This window comes from Oxyura jamaicensis, chromosome 6 (genome assembly GCF_011077185.1).
Source record: "Oxyura jamaicensis isolate SHBP4307 breed ruddy duck chromosome 6, BPBGC_Ojam_1.0, whole genome shotgun sequence".
Lineage (NCBI taxonomy): Eukaryota > Metazoa > Chordata > Aves > Anseriformes > Anatidae > Oxyura > Oxyura jamaicensis.
The window spans coordinates 29,471,196-29,479,151 of record NC_048898.1 but is presented as its reverse complement, the minus strand read 5'-3'; positions in this window follow the sequence as shown (position 1 = coordinate 29,479,151).

Sequence of the window (7,956 nt, the reverse complement as noted above, 5' to 3'; positions counted from 1 at the left end):
TCTCTTTCTTTCTTTCTTTCTTTCTTTCTTTCTTTCTTTCTTTCTTTCTTTCTTTCTTTCTTTCTTTCTTTCTTTCTTTCTTTTCTTTCTTTCTTTCTTTTCTTTCTTTCTTTCTTTCTTTCTTTCTTTCTTTCTTTCTTTCTTTCTTTCTTTCTTTCTTTCTTTCTTTCTTTCTTTCTTTTTCTTTCTTTTGTTCTTTCGTTCTTTCATTCTTTCGTTCTCTCCTTCTTTCTTTCCTTCTTTCATACACCCTCGTTTTAAAATTCACACTCATACCATTTAATGGTTTTAACTTGTACCAGTTCACTGGATTAGTAAAAAAAAAAAAAAAAAAAAAAAAAAAAAATTGTGAAGTATGTTCCCACCATCAATGGGAGAAAAAAAAATAAAAATAATGGTTTTTTTGGGGCTTCCCCAAGCATTTGCAGTGATGAAATTGCTAAACTATTCTTGTTGTGTAGTGCAGAAAAGAACTAATTAAATGACTTTAAAAAAAAAAAAAATCAGAACAAAGAAAATATAATAGTTGTTGGTTCTGGAAACTTAAATATAGAATATACTATAATCCAGACTTCATTATGACTTCAGGGACTAGTAATAATAATAATAAGGCATTATGTAGTCCTAAGGAGCTTCATATCTACAAGGTAAATACTTAAAAGCCATGGCACATCAGCAAATCCAGAGGCAAGAATAGAGATTATTATGGGTTTAGGTGGAGGAATGTTATTATTCTTTTTATTATTTTATTTATTTATTTTTTAAATCAGCTCTAAATCTGATTGCAGAAGAGCTCAGTTTTGAAAAGGAGATTTGGTGTTCAACATCAGGTACTTTATGCCACTTCTGTGTTGGTATTCCATACTACACAAAGAGCCTTAAAACCCTTAAGAATTGAAGAAACTCAAGTTACAAGCTTTGATCATGGAGTGAGAACAGGAAGCACATAAGTGTGTAGTGTTTCCCTTTATTGTTTTGCCCTCAGACATGGACCACTGCAATTTTAAGTAATTTTTTGCTGATTTTTTTTGGTTACACTTGTATAATGTTTTGGTCATCTCTGTTCTTGATACAGAAGGACCCTCACTGCACTAAGCAACTACTAAACCACCCTTGTTATGGACAACCTACAAAACCTGGGTGGTTAAAGATATTAAATTACGTCTTTAAGGTAAAAGCACTGAATAGAATCTGAGTCATAACGCTATGTAAATATATTATATACTCTATGTAACTGTAGTTATAGAGTCTAACTCCAGTTACTCTATAACTGTAGTGAATATAATATTGGTAACGAAGTCATGGTTGCAGTGGGTGACCTACCCTGTGCTTGCTTTGAACCTGAGTAACACAAGCGTTGTGGAGGACCAGGAGAGGTAAAAATACCTTTGGAGCACCTCCCATTTAGTTCTTGGAGATGTCAGTGGTTTCATATTCTGCTCAAAATAAGACAGAGGATTTCAATCACAGTCTACCTATGTTAAATGGGTAGCAGCTAAATATGCTGGCCATTGGACTATGGGAGAGAGAAGACTTACTCTTTGAAAGAAAAAGTAGGGTTAGAAATAAACCCTATGGAATGGACTTTCTTATCAGTTTTATTTCGTAATGGCTCTTTTTGGTCACTTGGCTGCTGTGAATCCTCTTTTTAAGATGCTAACAATCCAAAAAAAAAAAAAAAAAAAAAAAAGTTGCACACGTCTCACAGCCCGTTAATGAATGTAATTGGGTTATGTAATGGTTAACACTGGCTCCAAGTCACTTTATGGGGAATGATGATTTAACACTGATAAGTGACAAAAAGTGACCCATTATCTTTCAGAAAATAATGCTGCTTTGCCAGCAAGGGGTTCTCAGGCAAATTTTCTGCAAAGCTTTGGGTGGAAGAGACAAGAAGATGAGAAAAGCAGGCCAAAGTAGCCCCTGAATTAAGGGAAAGGTAACAGCTGGATTAATGTTCAACTGCTTCATTTTGGGGTTTGCCATGAATAATTAAGTGCAATTAATAAATAGTGCCCTGAAGATAGGATCAAACAGACTTTGGGTGTGGTGTTTAATCCTTCCTGAGTTGGGGAGTAAGGCCAGCAGCCTATAATGGATTTAACTAATTCTTTTAATTGCAGCTTCATTTGCCTGATCTTTCTAAATGGTATTAATCTAGTGATTTGCAGAATAAGCACTTGGAAAAGACTTCCCAAAATCACTTTAAAATCTCAAAGATATATTTCTCTTCTTATACTTTTTCAGTGGGAGAAGAGATTTCAGACAATGTAAAATTCTATTAATTTGGCTAAGCATTCACAGTCTTTGTTGATAGGAAATAAGAATTTAAAATGCTATTAACAAGTTCAACTTCTGGAATCAACGTTTTTACTGACAAATTCTGCAAGGCTCCTAATTATTTATTTATAGATTAAATATTTTGTAAATGACAGAACTGCCGCATTTCACTAATTTCTGTGCTGGGAACTGATATCTTGCATGGATTTCTCTATCTCACTAAAATATTCACAAGAAGCACCTCTGGCATGTTGGTGACCACACCATCTGATGATGCGATAATCCCATTTCTGAATGACCATAACATCTTTTGCCTGGAAAGGAGCAACCAGAGCTCACCTTCACAAGAAGCCTTTAACTCTTAGGAAATGCCAGCTAATAAAAGTTGTAGTCCATATCCCCAAGATCCTGTTTTTTTTCCATATCAGATCTGTCCTCCACTTCATCGCAGAACACCATTCATGTGTGCATCTCCTTTCTTTATAGAGTTCACTAAGCTGAGCCCAGCAGATCTAAAACGATTAAAGAGAACTTGAGATGAAGACTACCACTAACAGCTCCCCTCCTTGGGCTCAAGGGAGAACTTCTCTGACAGCAGTTCATCCAGGAAAAATCTCATGAACTGCAGTTCACATGGAAAGAAGTGAAACTCAGTGAATGTGTATGATTTTCTATGGGTGACTGATGTGCCCATTCTGGCCCTGGAGCCACTTTGAGTTTGATCCTCAAGCAGTGGGTTACTGAAATGCATGAAGTGGATGGTGAGACAGTGGCACTTGGGATCTCCCAGACCTGGGCACCAGAATCAAGGTACTGCTACTTACCACGCATCTTGAACACGCTGTCAGCTCTGATCTTGAACAAGATCAGATCTTTCTGAGCTTTGTCAAGCTGTAGGTCATTTTGCTTCTTAAGGTATCTAATGGACATCTGAAGGGTGTTGTAAGATAAGAGAAAAGTGAAACTCAGGATCGCTTGTGCTGCATGGGCCTGGCCTTTTACCATGCAAATAAATAGCAATGTTCCCACTGGCTCAGCTTAGTCCTGCTTTGACGTGCCTCTAGCTCACAGGAAGGCTTGTTCTGTCTTTTAATTATAAACTATGAAAAATATGTTAAAAAAATGATCAACCACAAGTAACGTGGGCTGTCCAACCACACACACAGCTGTGCTAACAATGCAGGTTTACCCCGCTTTTCCTTCTCCTCCCCATGGGTTGCTGCCTGCATTACTGTGCTTTGCCTTTGGTTGGCCTGTAAGTTATTAGGACAGGCTGTTTTTTTGCTCTGTGTTTGTACAGAATCAAGCACAGCAAGACTCCAAGGGCCTCTCACCTTACTGTCCTATTAACAATTAGGAACAGTCATTATCTTATTCCCGTTACCAAATCAAAGAAATAATGTTGCTTCGAAGCAACTAACAGATGCTGTTGCAAGTAGCAAAGCACTTGTGATACCCTCGGCCCTTTTGCTGCTCTTAGCTAGCCACTAACTCACTTAATTTTGTGTAGTTTAGCACATTACAAGATTGTTCAAGAGTGCCATAAATGATGTCAGGCACCATCAGAAACCACTTCAGAAAATCATTGCCTGTAGCCAGATCAAAAGGTGAACACCTGGAAACTTGCAGTTCTGGGAAAGCAGAATAAATCTTTCTTTTTTTTTTTTTTTTTCCTTTTTTTTTTTTTTTTCCCTTTTTTTTTTTTTTCCTTTCTCTTCCTCTTGGAGATTTGTTTCTTTTTGCCTTAAAGAATTTGAAAGGTTTATTTACAGCTTTTCAAATGACCCCTAATCTATTTAGAAAAACATAGCATGGCAAATTCATCTCGGGTGTAACTCCATTTGTTGACTTAAGCAGACTTGTGCCAGAAGGGAGCCTGGCCCAGGAGTTTCTCTGCTGATTTTTTTTTTTTTTTTTTTTAAAAAAAGCATCTGAATATAACAGTTAATTGGCTTGTTGAGTCCCATCACAGAATGTCCTGGAATATATTTATTAAAAGTAAATCTCTTATTTTGGTAAGATGCTATCAGTAACTGAAACTTGCTCTTGGGACAGCCTTAAACCTCGTCCTGTTCCACAGGCATCACTGCTGGAGGCTGATAATTTTCACAGCACCTGACAGCATTTAAAGAGACATTGTGTTACATAGTTTGGTGAAATATAAGACCATAAATAACTTGGAAAATTGCTTATTCTGTCAGATATCAGCAATATAGGTAATTAAACAATCCATCGGGGTCAACTTTTAGGAAGTAATATAAAAAATTATTTATTGTGGTACTAGATAATTTAGAGATGTGTTGGGAGCCTGTTGCAAAGGCACACAAAGTCCTTAAGTAATATTAAAATGAGCCTGCTATAGATAATTTAATCAAAACATAACTTGTTTGTTTAAGCTTACTGACTGCTGGCGTTATTTCTTGGAGAGGTGTATATCGACTTATTATTCCTCTCAGTGAGGCCCAAAACATTAACATTTTTATGGACACATGAACCTGAGAAATAGCGGGGTGCAAGCAGCCCGATCAATGCTGGAAGCCGCCATTCTCCAGGTGACACGGCTCTGCACGTGGCTTCTGGAGCTGCCTCCGTGTGCTGCATGGGGGAAAGGGTGCTCAAAAGGACAAGGAAAATAAATAAACATTTTGGAAAAATCACTTGCTTTGTTTTCTTTTGGATGCTAAGGGTGTGGTATTTTATTTGTGGTTTTCTCAGCTACGTGAAATTCTGTAAAATTGTAATTGTTCTGCTATGAAAGGGAAACAATAAAGTGACTTGAAAAAGTAACATTTCATCTAGATTTGCAGATTTACATCCTTCTTTTCTGACTTTGATATACCCACATGAGACTTGTGCTTCCTGTACTATTCTGGCCTTTCACCGTAGCTTTAGTTCTGTAGTTGAACAATTTACAAGAAAATCCTGAGGCCCCAGAGCATATACAAATCCCTTCCAAACTGAAGTGATGAAGACAGCACTAAGATGGAAATTTGTTTCAAAAATGAAAATGACCTCTGATGTACAAGCAAAACAGTCTTTTAATGAAACATCCAAACATTTTTTTCTACAAATCAATTTATTACTAAAGAAGCTGGCAGAGCATATGCACATGCACTGTTGCTAAAACCAATTGTTTTACTATGTATGCTAACACATCCTAAATTTCAGTCAAGGTAAAAATATTAAAGGAAAAAAATATATATTCTGTAGAAGGCTTATTTGATATATACAAGAAACTTTTGAATTTATACACTAAGAGAAAGAACACTTTATCATATGAAACAACAGAAAGTAATTTAAAAACAACAAACATAAACATTATCAAAGCCAAAACTATTATTTTATAAAATAAATGAAACATCCAAATTATTTCTGTATATGAATCTGATCCAGCATCACTGGAATTTTAAAACTGACTTCATGAGAGCAAGATCAAGCTGTGCAGCACGGTAGTCCAGACTGTGCTTTGTTTTGGAATTATAAAGTCTGAAAACTTTTGTCTTCTCTCTGATGAGCTCACTTTTATGAAGCACATTTACAATCTTTTCAGTGGTTCCAGGTTACAAGTGACAAATCATATCTGAAGAGTAACATTTATATGTTTGATGTTAACTGTAATAACAGCTTTATTTAGTTAGACCTCTTAAACCTTTTAATAAAGCAAATACTTGACACAGAGTTTTTATTTTATTTTTATAATAGCTGTATCCCTATAAAAGTGTGAAGTGGTAAGTAATTTGAATATAGAGTGGTGTTTTTTTTTGTTTGTTTGTTTTTTTTTTTCCTTAGTATTTTCCATGTAGTTCATATGTATTACTATTGCATAATAAATAGATGTTTTAAATATTTGCTCGTAGAGGTCTTTCCTTGAACTTAAGCATAAGTTATCTAAACAGTTGAAAAAAGATTTATAGTTATGAAGAGGCCTATATGTCAAGCAAAGTTTTATGATATGTTCCATAATAAATTAGCAATAAATGGATACAGGTGACTGTGGAATTTATGGCCTTTAATGTTTTAATGCTTCACTAAAGAAAAACCTATTATTAAGGTCCTGAAGGGTAATACAGGAATACCATCTACAAATTGTCAAATTAAATAGTTGTTGCTAGGTATTTGAATGGTGGAACATTTTGGTTTGACCAGCAGCAGGGACAGACAGAAATGAAAGTAAGAGAAAACTGGAGCATGTCAGAATTACAAATGGAAATTTCATCCTGCAACCCTACTGCAGCATGTACCATCTGCTCCAGCCGTCGTACTGAAAATGATGGGCCTGACCCTGCAACTATCTTGCATTTGAATAACCTGTAATATCCATGTAATCTGCTAAGTCTGCTCACAGGGCTGTGAGTTACTCACACAGGTAAAGGCTGCAGGATTCTTCCCAGGTTATTGAATGGACAAAACCCGCTGAATGAAGCGCTGTTCCCCCCCTCTGTTGGACTGAGACCTTTTCAAATACTTCCATCCATATGAAAAATATTGCTTGGATCTGAGTAATAACACACTGTGGGAAAGGAAATTGCCCTAAAACACATTCAGACAAATGCCAAAACTAGATGTGCCCATTGCCTGTGAATCTCCTCCTCTAACATTTCTTGAGTGGCTAAACCCTATCAAAAGACAAAAACACGGATAAAACTGAGAATGACCCGGCCAGAGAACCAAGCCCCTGGGTCAAAACAGCCTTGGTATTTGGTAGTGTAAGGGAGAGAGATTTATCCTCGAAGAGAAGTCAGGCCAGGTGGTAAGGAGTGAAGATCCAAAAACCACTTGGCAGTGCCTGCCCACTTGTGGGAAGCAGCCGGCACCACGGATGTGACACAGACCCAATAACAATACACAAAAAAAGCAGGTCAAAACTGCTTTTTAAGATGACGCATACCCAAGCCATTAGCACTATGTCCACACATTAACACATCAGCACAAAGGTAGGGCCCACAGAGGGCAAGGGGAGGCGGAAAGAGTTATGCAAAAAGTGCTCCAGGACCGCCGCCGGGGCAGCTCATCTCTAAGAGGAAACACATGTTATGCAGCCCTGTGCCTAATAGGGTTGGACAGTAATTAAAAAATATCTTTTATTTGGAGAGCTGGGTCTTGAAACTAACAACTCGCGCCATTAATCTTGTTGATCTATGGCAAAGATCTGCTCCAGGGTCGGCGAGTGGGGTTTCTGCAGGTTGTGCAGAGCCGAGCACAGCAATGGGACAAGGCGTGCTGTGGTAGGCCTGGCCACTTCCTGCAGGTATTGGCACACAGTGGTCGGGAAGGGGCTCCTTCTGTGCTCGTACCACTGGGCCACGGTTGTTAAATCACCTCTGAAGATACTGTCACTTCCTCCGAGACACAATTTTGGTGTTGGGTGGGAAGGAAATCAGGAGCAGGCAATAGGGAAAGGAATGGTTACAGCTGGGTCCCCTCATTTTGCTCTTGTTGAAGGTGGCTCACCACGGCCTGTCTGCTGCTACACTAGAAACCTTGAGATTTGCTCAGGACATTTGCATTCCCACATGAGAATGCAAACTAGCAGTTTATGAATTGTCTACATTTGAAGCTGTGCCATGCTAACTGCATTGCAGACCTGCCTCATCTCTCCCCAGCTGTGGAGCCCTTCTGGCCTAGGCCACCTTGACATGTTCCACCAGTAAAAGCAAAACAGTACCACCAGGCAGA